Source organism: Papilio xuthus, unplaced genomic scaffold (assembly GCF_000836235.2).
Source record: "Papilio xuthus unplaced genomic scaffold, Pxut_1.1 DF825946.1, whole genome shotgun sequence".
Classification (NCBI taxonomy): Eukaryota; Metazoa; Arthropoda; class Insecta; order Lepidoptera; family Papilionidae; genus Papilio; species Papilio xuthus.
In genome coordinates, this window is record NW_013532703.1 from 5,528,146 (window position 1) to 5,540,656 (window position 12,511).

At 31.9% G+C, this 12,511-nt stretch overlaps 1 long non-coding RNA gene across 1 annotated transcript in view; it reads left to right on the forward strand.

Annotated features, from left to right (window-relative positions):
* Positions 1–538: 538 nt before the first annotated feature.
* LOC106124666 (uncharacterized) overlaps positions 539–12,511 on the forward strand; it is a 48,737-nt gene continuing 36,764 nt past the window's right edge. Inside the window, exon 1 of the long non-coding RNA XR_001228213.1 lies at positions 539–893. This is a non-coding gene — a long non-coding RNA (uncharacterized LOC106124666). The remainder of the gene's footprint in view (positions 894–12,511) is intronic.

Here is a 12,511-nt window from a genome sequence, read left to right on the forward strand (position 1 = left end):
CTTAGTTGTAATAAGTGTAATATAATATCACTTAATAACTTACATTATATTACGAAAATTAAGTTAGACTATTAAGGGAGATATTTGATATTTTCCTTTCGTTTAAGGCTTTATAGGATTCGATATTAATTAAGAAATACTCTACATTAGTTAATAGTTAAGTTCTAGTGGAAAGGATGTTCAAGTATCTTAAATTGCCTCTTTGGAGACTCTACCTCTAACTCTACCTTAAGACTGAACAGTCGTAAGATCTTGCTTAGTTTAAGGATAGATTTGTATCGAGTGACTACAAGACGAAATAAATGATATTTAATTATTATTTAAAAAGTTAACGTAGTAATATTAAGACGATTGTTTACTCAAATGCTGTTTTGTTGTAGCGAAATAATATTTTGTATAGCGTTGGAAATTTTTGTGCAATTCAAGGCAAGTTGGAGACGTTTAAAGTATGTACCGCTAAGCAGAATAATTTCAGCAGTTGCCATGGATATCGAACGATATCGGGCCTCGGTGCACACAGACGCTCACCTACATTGTAATAAACGAATCCAGCTCTTACGGTTCAAGTAATAACGAAGTTTATTACGTGTAGTGAAGATATTGTAAATGTGTGTGTTGCATTACGTTGGTGTGCGCGCCCTGCGCCACTGCAACAAGCCCTAGGTCAGTACACCCCGATGCATACACCGGAGTGCATCACATCGCGTCACAGAATACAAAAATCAAGAATCACCTAAAAAAATTCACCAAAATAATTCACGTTTCAGTAAAAAGGAAATGCTGGGAAAATTTTCAGTTTTTTTTTTAAATGATCGTGAACGAAAGTTGGGTTTTCGATTCGCTTCTTTGTCCGCCGCCATATTGGATCCGACGATTTTGAGAATGCAGCCGCGGTGAGTTTGGCTTTCCATTTATTTTTCGAACTTTATATTTTAACAATATTTACGTTAAAAAATCACAAAAGAAAGAAAACATAATTTGTAATTTAAACTTATTTGAACGTGTAAACATATGTCTGCATATTTTCAGAATTTTTTTACTTTCTTTTCACTTTCAGCCTAGATCACTCGTTGCTTTGTAATAAATTCCTAGGGTAATGTCTGACGCAGCTATAAATAGACTAAATCGATATATTCAATATGTATAAGATGACGTGTAACTAGCTTCTTAATTAACATTTCAGGCGTTCGCATATCTGTTTTCCTTCCAAAAGTGAAATTAACTTGACTAAAAATAATAAATAATAGCTTAAATATGGAAAAAATCGATAATTTTTCGTGTAATCCAGTAATTTTATAGTGATTACGTCATATATGTATAGGGTTCGCCATTTTGAAAATGGGCGTCCTCAGCGCCCCACTATCTTTGCCTTTTTTTTTCATTCTTTGAAAGTATTGATCTATGATTTTTAAAACAACAATTGAAATATAATTTCTTATTATATTATTATTATTATTAATAATAATTCAATTATTACAAACTATATTACATTTTTATAAGGTTACAAACATTTATAAACAGCTGCAACACAGTTAGATAGCCCTTCGGGCGTGCAATATCATCATATGATGAACTATATTTGTGTAATACAATGGATTAAAGAAACGAAAGCAGAACAAATACAAGAGCAAGAACTTGGGAACGTCTATCAAAAATAATAATATAGTTAATAAGTGTAAAAAACAGTCGCATTTTTAGATAAGTAAATAGCAATATTAACAAGAATCAGCTTGCGGGTCGGTCAAGACCGTATCTATTGTCACTATTTAGTTTCATTATATTAAGTAAGGCAAGCAATTTCACAATGTAACTTATTACTTAAACTATAGCACTAAGACGAGCGTCCTGGCTCCTATAATACGGGTCTAGAACCTAGTTTAGGACCCAGGCGTACTTTGTAATTTGATAATACTTTTGTTGCCTAAATAAACAATTATTATTATTATTATTAAAGAACGAAGAAGCTATTATATTAAACGTGGTAATAAGTTGTTTTAATTTGATAAATTATGTATATTATTGTTAAGTTTACGCGTTGCCTCTGCGATCGTGTTACATAACAACGCTCTTGTAACAATGTACGGACCAGTTAAATTGGATCGAGTTACATATTGTGGTATTTTTAATATATTATCATTGTTTATAACGAAGCTTATGAGTAACTGATGTCTAATGGAGCTATAAAATAAATTGCAAATTCATAAACTAACTAACTTAGAAAAGAATAAGATATAATTAGCATTTTACAATTTATTTACAGATTTTTATATAAATGTTTGTTACTATTACTATTCTATTTTTAACTTAGGGTTTTATTGTTAGGTAGAAAACCTTTATAAATTTCTTTTCTTACAAAAAACACGAATATACTTTTGTTCTCTTTTATCACAAAGAAAAGTTCGATGACAATCGATATTAAAATAGAATCCAATTGGAATTATTTTAATATGGTAATTTCTGATATTACGCTTTCCAATTTTCGATTTTGACTTTTCCAAATGACATTCGTTTAACATCCAAATTAAGAATAAAACTGAATTTGATTGTTAAAGATTAAATTCGATTTTTAAAAATTTCGAATTCAAATTTGTAAAAGATGTTCGATTTTCAAAATTCGAGCGTTAAATTCTCGATATGTTTTTAATTGTCTCTACTTTTTTATTGGATATGTTTTTATACATATGTTTCAACAGTGGAAACTCACAGTACATTCATATGTATTTTAGATTTAATTACGTCATAGAAAAGCGTAATTGAACGATGTCTTTGTAACATAGTAACAGTATATAATACTCGTATGTCGTGGGCGAACTGTCCAGTTAACATTTTTTATGGCTTCGTATGCATTTTAATCCAGTACAGTACAAATTATCTACGCTATTCAATACTACAGAGGATAATTTCTTAGATTTATCGATATTGTTCATATAAAGTGGATCTTATCTACTATTTTCAATAGAGTACTTACGTATAATTTCATTTACAGTCATGTAAGAAAGCGACTTTCAAGGTTGAGATATTCCATTCTTTGGTTAATACTTTCGTAAGTTATAATCAGTCGGGGTTGTTGGTTTTTTTTAGACAAATTATTTTACAGACACTCTAAAAATTAAAATTAATATAAAGTCATGGGATTCCGCAGCCGGTGGTGTTCTGTTTTTAATATAATATGTTTTGTATTTTTTTTTTGGAATGAATGTACTATAATAAAAATATGATAAATAAATCTATATGCCAAAGTTAATAAAAAAGTGGTAAAAAATTGTTCAGATTTTACTGTAAAAAAAGTAACTTAAAATTCCTATGTCTCCTAAACTATTTATATTACTCTTAAAACTATAATTTTACAGTTTTTTTATTGTCTATTAAATAAAATAAAGTTACCCAAGTTCATTGTGTGTAAAATCATAAGGGCGTGGTTGTTGTAAGATAACTCAAGGGTGATTGAAGCTTATTCCAGTTAATAGATAACACTGGCCGTTGATAACAAAGAAATATAACGACAATGTAGACATCTTGCGTGAATTATGAGAACTAAACAATAATTCCGTTTAATTTTTATTTATAAAATGATAAGGGCTTTTTTGTTGACAGTCTTCTGTTTTATTTCAAAGAAGTATAAATTTTTAATGACGCGACCTTTTTGGTATAGTATTGCTAACTCTGTTTTTTTCTATGGGGATGAAAGTGACGGAAATATTGTATATCGAGAATAGCACGGGTATAGGGCTGTCACCTCTTCGAGTTTCCATGGTTTGGACATCGATGTCTTCACTTTTAAGGAGTCTAGGGTTGCAAAATTCATTGCTAGACCTTTTTTTGGTTCTATGTTTATTCGCAACTCTACTTCTGATTATTGTATTTTATGCTTTTAAACTGTTTGGTATAATTGTAGAGATTTTTCTAAATCATAAATCAGTAAATTGACTTTCTTGTATGTATTATGAAGGATTTTAAAAGATAAAATAAATAAAACTCCGCCTACTTTGTATTTTATTATCTAACAAACTGTATAAGTAGGAAGGTTAAAGCCTTGAATGTATTTAGAGAGCTGATCAGATCTGTATGTAGGTGCGCAAAAGGTTGAGTTGCAGTGAGGTCGTCGACCTCAGCTTATCGGCTGCACTTGGCTCGAGCCGACTGTACGTTGACTCCGATATTCTCTGACGCAGGGAATATCAATGAACTTTGTCTTTATTAATGTTAGTTTACACTGTCGATACTTATATAAAGACATGTTCATCCTTCACTATTATCTTTACCGAAATAGAGACAATAATATGTAAAAACACAAGTAATACAGCACTTGCTTTTGACCACAACCTTATAAAAAGTGTAAGGAAGAAAATTCGACAGTGTGCCGATGTACTGGCACAACACTAGCCTTACTGAAATGTCGACGTTTATGTCCCCTCACTAATTATTCTGACACTTGAATTATAACTAATAATTTATAAAAAACACATTTAAAAGTATCCGAAAGAGTTACATCTCTTAAGATATATATGAAGATATATAACCTTTTTCGTCGAATAATTGTTTTAATATTCCCCAGGTATCAAATACTAATAATAATGTTTTTGGGTTAATTGCCACACTCAATAGCCACTAAGGGCATCGCCTACTAAATCTACCCTTAGTTAGTATTAGAAATGATTGCATTGTCGAATATTTGATGTTAGAACTAGAAAATTTTGCTCTTTAGGACTCACATTAGGCGATAAAAGTGGTAGAGCTAATGCTTTGCAACTGAATGAATCAGTCTACTGCAATTCTAACAAATTCACATTCCTCTTGCCAATATTCCTATCATTTCCATCCCTTACTGCGTTCATTTCATTATCTCTAAAGTAGGGTTAGCAGATTACGACTGGCTGTAAATTAAACCAAAATATTATTATATTAAAACTTGCGCCGACCTTACTTAAGTTCAATACGGCCACGTAGATGACTTTGCTTATTTTTTAAATATTAATCTAAAGCTTTCACTGTTGGGTAAATAATAGACACGCATGTCTACTTAGTTCCAAAGGATATCTTAGTAAAATAAAGGTCTTGTAAGATCGTAAAACTGTTAAAAAAGTTGACAAAATGACTTGTTACTGTTGAAAATCAAAGACAATTAAACTAATCTCTGATTTATTACTATGGTTAAATCTTTCATAATATAACAGATCAGTGGAAAAATAGAGATGGAGATCTCTATGTTTTTCCAAAATTCGAACTCAAGCAAGTAAACATGAGAGAAAGAAATTCTTTGTTTATGTTTCAAATCAAAAGAAGAATCATTTAAATGTTTTAGAACGTTATTTCTTACCAAATATAGTTTTTCTTTTGTTTCGTAAAATGAAAGGAATTCTTTATAATTGTTGTGTATTTAAAAGACCTTTGCATTTACAATAATAACTTAAAAGGTTGACGCAAACACAAAGCAATCAAAACAAAGTAAATATTGTTGTATTTGTACTCTACAATTGTGAAATAAGAATAAATATATAAAGTACAATATATATAAATGTTAAATATATAAAGATAAATGCCATAAACAATTTGTATAAGGTAAAGAAAGATAAAGAATTGAAAACGCAGCACCGTCCAATAGGGGCCTCACACGAAACATTTCCGAGCGTCTTGGAAAAAAAAATGCACCCAAACCACCGTCAGTAAAGTCGTAACGGAAAAAACTCGACCAATCGCTTTAAAAAAACACAACTCCGGAGTCGAATAGACCAATAGTGGTCTATGAGCAGGCGCATAGCACGGGTGCAGTGGATTTGAATCCGATGCGTCGCTCCAAGCTCCTAGCGGCCAATGAGGTGCCGCGATACTCCCGCCCTTTGGCCCCGCGAGGAACGGCAACGCCGCGCTTTGGCCCTTCCTGCCAGAGCGAGAGGGCCCGAGCGACAAGGATGCACGCCAACGCGCGACACAACAATGTTTATGTTGCGTTGCGGTGCATACGGCGCAAGCGCCTTTGTCTTTTTTTTAATTTAGCTTTCTTTCAAAGAAAGGCAATAGCGATTCCTGACAAACTGCCACACATTTAAATTAATCTATTTAAATATTCTCTCGTCAAGTTCCTTTAAAACATATGTCTATTTAAATCTAGACATAGAGTATATTATAAATATTTTTTATTTAATGTGTAAAACCAGTTTTGAAATGCCAGGTCGTTATTTTAACGTCTTAAATTATTTGATGTAAATCGAAATTATATTTTGCATTCCATACAAGTGTCCTTTCTATTTCTGATATTAAATATAATTCTAAAAAAAAAAGTTTCTTTATCGTCTACGAACCTGTAAACTGTAGCAGAAAGATAGTTTTAAATAGTGATAAAAAAAGTAAATTTCAAATTAGACATAGGTGCTGAAATTCAATAATTTTTGAATCAATCTTATAGAAAACCTTACGTTCACAATTTTCTTTGATTCTTAACTTTTCTTAGGTAATAACTAACGTCAAACTTCATAAAATACTTCAGCAGACACAAAACTTCAAAAGCTTAGCAACCGTTTTTATTTCGATAGTCCTTGTGAAACAATTATTATCTTAATTAGCATATTTTAAACATCACTGCATTAATCGATAATGTCGCACGAATTATAAAGAAGCGCGTACCTCGAAAAAATTTCAAGATGGCGTCGTATTTTCCAAAGGCAAAGGCCCCGCCTAAAATTGCACAACGGTCGTGGCGCTGCCGTCGTGTCTGCATACGGCTTTATTGTAATGTCTCGTGTGCTAGTTTTTTTTTTAAATAAAATATTCAAAGGTTATTCGATTTTACATTAGACAACGCAATATTTAAATCGACCTCGATTAACATTTTCATGAGACGTGTGACAACGTTTGACATGTGTCAAATGTTTGTGTTTTTTTTTAATAAATAGTTCTCGTCTTGCAAGTGGCCATGTCTTGAAAGAGTAGAAATATAAAGGAGGAATCCTTCTTGAACTATTTTATGTCATGAAATAATTGCTTTTATTTATGCTTGCAACATTTCTATGGAAACGGCTAGAACTATACATATGAAATCTGTTGTAACATTCACATATAAAAACTTTTTGTTTTCTAAAAACTCTGTTGCAATGCATTAAAGGCAACCAGTCTCTCAGTATTTCTATATAATACTCGTCCTTTAATTTTATTCCTTGTTTACAATACAGTAGGACAGTAGCTCTCAAAATCAACTGGCATAAATTAATCACTAACTGGCTCAAGCCATAACAGTTCATGCTAGGCCAGTGCTTAACTGTACTGGCATAATGTAAAAGAGGCATTAATGATACAAAATAGTTTTTAGTTCACAAATCTACACTAAGTGGCTCCCTTATTTATATTTAAACGACTGAATTGTGGTATGTAAAACTTTAGAAATATCATGTGACAGTTTTTGTAAGCCTACGTCCGGACTAGGTCGATAAATATTGATGATTTAGCTCAGACTAGACATCTAGACAGAACATCTTCCATTCAAAAGTCACTTGCTTACCTCATGTTTATTCTATAATGCAGTGTCACACTAACTAGTGGCTGGTTTATTTTAATCTATAAACATTCTAGTCGTGTTATAAATGATAAAATATATAAAAAAAAACTAGACGTATTTTAAAGCAATATTTTTGTATGTGATTTTCGAAATGGGATTAGGAATACAATGTTATTTGACATTTTATAAAATGTCTACGATTTAATACACTTAAATTACAATTAAATATAATTTTTATTTTATATGTGAAAATAAAGAGCGTCGGTGGCTCAGGTGTCAAGCACTTGACTTGTAATCTGCAGGTCCTGGGTTCGAATTCCGCCATGTACTAATGTGTTTTGCGATTTCCGATTTACATATGTACATTTATCCGACGATCATACGGTGAAGGAAAACATCGTGATGCTGTACATATCTGAGAACAAATACAAAGATATGTGTGAAGTCAACCAACTCGCACTTGGCCAGCGTGGTTGACTATGGCCTAATTACCCTTAACTTAGGGTAGACTCCGAGCCCACGGTGGGGACGTATAGTGAGCTGATGATGATGTACAAATAAATATATTTCTAATCTTATAGAGAGAAGAATTACCATTAGGTTTTGTAATCAAGCACTAGTTTTATTAAATATATAAATTGAAAACAACACTGCAAACAAATTTATTACGTTATTAAAATCTTTATACTTTAAACGTATTTACAATGAAAAATCCAACTATTTTCACGACTTCATTTTGTTAACATTTCCCGCGCTATTCTATTCTCTCTTTTCACCTTTTTTTTTTCATAATTAAAAAGACAAAAGTTCTTTAGCCATTATGCCACGTTTTTGGCAGAATGTTTAATTTTGCAATTAACAACAAAAAAAAAACTAAGTTGCAAATTATGACAGTTCACACGTCACATGTATTTTGTACAACGCGTATAATCAAGAATTCCAATTCACTGAATCATTTAATATCAAAAAACGCGACCCTGAATGTAATTATAGTAAAGGTTATTTGTTTATTATTTCAAAATGTAATAAAACTATGTTCCTTGACTTGTAATAGGCAAATATTTCCCAAGCTTGACTTGCCCTTTAATAAAAAATTAAAGGCAAGTTACTTTTTCTTTAATGAGAAAAATAATCGTTTTGTTTTTAATTGACAGAGAAAATATTGATTTTGAAACCATTTAATTAATAGAAAGCTATTTCAAGTATTTATCTACATCTTATTATGTCGGTTTCATATCGTCACTTAGCAGCACCCTTAGCGAATATGATATTAAAAGCCGTACATTTACCGACTCGTCATCATTCTAATTACTAAGCTAGCTACTAATAATTGTCTTATTATATTTATATCTCTGCCTACTTCAATATTGTTAAAAAAATCGACCATAGTTATCAAAGATCTTTATAAAAGTAATTCTTTTGTTTTAAATGGAAATTATTTAGTCTTTGTTGTGTATTGATTGATGGACATTAACACGTCCACGTCACGGGTGTTAGTGCTAACGAGTTAGTCATAGACTAGATCTATTTATAGCCTGTTGCGGTCGCCTGTCTGTGTTACAGATAAATTGCGAATTATGCCATATTATAATAGAACAAGACAAGATAGTTTGTGAATTATAATTGTTCGTAAATTTATTAACTGAAGTCAAAGTGGTAGAGATAAGTATTTAAATATGATAGTTATGTTATTAAAATAATATCTTTAGAAAGTCGGTTTGTAGTGTTGTATGTCGCATATCAAATTGTCAATCAATACATCTTATATTTGGCTGAAAGTTTATATGTCTAGTCAGATTACAAATTGTCAAAGTTGACAATCTATCGGTCGCGTATGCATTGTCTAGTCGACTCGTTAATGCGACCATCAGAATTTGATATCCAGTGTCTTTACTTGTGTTCAAAATTTAATTAATTAACATGCACACATCTGAAAAGAAATTCAATAATATGTGTGAAGTCAACCAACCCGCACTGGGCCATCGTGGTTGACTAAGGCCTAGTCACCCTTGATTTACGGTAGGCTCCGAGCCCCTCAGTGGGGACGTATAGTGAGCTGATGATGATGAAACAAATTTCTCAAAAAAAAAATCAGACTGAACTGACTGAAAATATGTGGCTATAAGACTCTACTTGTAAATCTACACTAAGTAGACAATAACTCTGAGTGCAGTAAGAGCTCGAATTACACAAGTATATCGTAATATACGTACAATTTTAAACTAAAACGATTATATGAAGATTTTCAAAATGAATATAGGATTCCCCTGTTATCGTAAAAACTCGGTCAAGCGCATTCCTCCGTCGTCACGGACTAGATTCCAATTATGATTCATTAGGAAAAATTTAAAAATAAAACATTGAATAACTGGCAGCTTTCTCTTAACTGTTCAATTTTGAAATTATTCTTTTCTATTTTCTTTTGTTTTTAATCAATATTCTGGTTTAGAAAAAGACAATTTCGTTTATTAATTAATGTCAGTTAAGGGACTCGACAAATATATATTACATATGATATGTGTATATTAGAGGAAGTTTGAATAGCGCCAGTGATTGAGAAATTGAGGAGTAAAAGATTAGCGTGATTTGGACATGTTATGCGGAGGGATGATGACGATATAAGCATAACAGTAAAGAGATTGAATGTGAATGGCTACAGAGGTAGAGGAAGACCAAAAAGTATGGAATGACTGTGTGAAAGAGGATATAGATAGGAAGGGGGTAGATTCAGATATGACGGCTGATAGAGATGTATGGAGGAGTACATATTTTGCCGACCCTCAATAGGGATAAGGGCAGGTTGATGAGTTAAGGGACTCGACAAAGAGAATAAGAGAGATTAACATGTTTTCTGTATATCAACAATGGAAACCCACTGTCAGATTGTCATAATATCAAGGACAGTAAAACTATGTCATTAGTCCTTTACGCAGCAGGTATTACTAAAGCATGTCTGTCTTGCCACTGTTCAAACATTTCACGAATATTTTCCTCTGTAAATCGTCAAATTCCATGACTATTTCTATCAATATTGGTGACCTTGGAATTTTTATGTCATCTTCATCTCATAAGCCCACAAGAATTTAGATTTTTTTATTCACAGTCCAAAATAAATTATGTCTTATTCTTACTGACATGAAGTTGAATACTGTTATATATCGTACATTTGCTGAATAACACTTAAAGAAATCTTGTAAGCGTTTATTTCCTCTGATTTTAATTAGCAACGTATTATGCTGTATCAATACATTGTAATTTAAACTCTAATCCATTCTCTTAAAGTGTAAATTAGATTTACTTTTATATGTTGGTTTTACATCATCAAAGCAATGTGTAGTCTGAGTCTTAACTATTGGCGCCAGGTCGTGTACAAACACATTAACAATATCATGGTCTCATTATTCTTTTTTTATACTATTTAAATGCTCTTACGATGGTTACAATACGCTAAACTGACAAACCAAAACATGATTGGTTAACCTAGAACTTATTTTTAAAAACAAGACTATGACTCCGAGAAAAAACAACATTGAAAAAGGTATATTTTCTTTTTATAATTATCGTATCGCTCGTCGACTCTATAATAATAATACTCCTTTAATATCCTTTCATAATAGAAAACGGTGGGAATGGAAAAGGAAGTAGACTAGACCTCCAGCATTGGGTTCTGGCGCGTTCCTATTATGATCCCTGGACCCTCGCAGTCGCACTTGAAGTTGGCCACCAAGGGGGTTTGAGTAAGTAAGAATCTCACGTGAACTAGGGTATTTTAGAAAGATCTCCCCACGATCGATTATCAGACGAAATGCTAAAATAGGTACTTCCAGTATAAGTTTTCTGTGTGGTGGTGGTTTTCCACCTAGCGAACTCTTTACGGATAAAATCAATTTATGTTGGTATACATACTCTATGAAAAATAGGCCTACTTATAAAATTAAGAATTAAACAGATTAAAAAAACGTTATAAGTCCTTACGCACATTTGTACCAAACTTGGTTACTACTTAGCTCCTTTTAATTTAAAAAATAAAAAAAACTTAACAGCTCTCTGTGTTTTATTATTTTTATAAATACTTTTTGCGACGCCGTTTTGCTTTTTTTTTTTAAAAAAAACAGCAAGTTGCAAAAGGAAATTTATCGTATTTCACACAATTTTCTTTGTAGTTAAGAAAATCAAGTATTCATAACATAAACTTAGGAGCATATTTAAAATTTACTTCATCATAGTATTATAAAAGTAATTTATTTTTTCCACGTATTTTTCTGTTAATTCAAAATTTCCAAACTGGTTGGCAGTTTTAATATTATCTGTATTTTTGTGGCGCGGCCGATCGCTCGGCGGCCATGTTGGGACGTCGCGTGGCCTTGCAGCGTCCACTGCGCCCGCGCAATCTTTATAACCTAAAAGCTGCACGTTCGACTCGATCGATGTCAACCCATTCAAGGCACAACGGTATGTAAATTCATTTAAATAATTCAAAAAAGAAAATCATAAGTTATTCTATAGATTAAGGCCAGAAAAAAGAAAAGGAATATCCTAGGATATAAAAAGATATGTCTAATTGAATAATTCAAATGTCTTGACAATTATATTAATACATTTTGCTGTCTCAATTTTGTCAAAGACATCGAAAGGGATGGCAATATATATTAGTGTAGGCAGGACAATTCTTCAGTAAGAATACTTAATAAAATTGTAAATAGTCTACAAATAAAATGATCTCTTTTCCACCAAAGTCTATTCCATAATTTAACATCAACTGTAAAATATTAACACTATTTTTTTACAATAAAAACAGTTTCCATAAAATGTGATAATTGTGTACCTTTCTATCATCAGCCCACGTCCCCACTGAGGGGGCTCATTGCCTAGTGTAGGCCCTATGTTAGGGGTGACTAGGCCATAGTCAACCACGCTGGCTCACTGCGGGTTGGTTGACTTTACACATATCTTTGAATTTCTTCTCAGATATACCTTTCTAGAACAATTTCAACTGTAAAGGATAATGGTTTTATCAAGGAT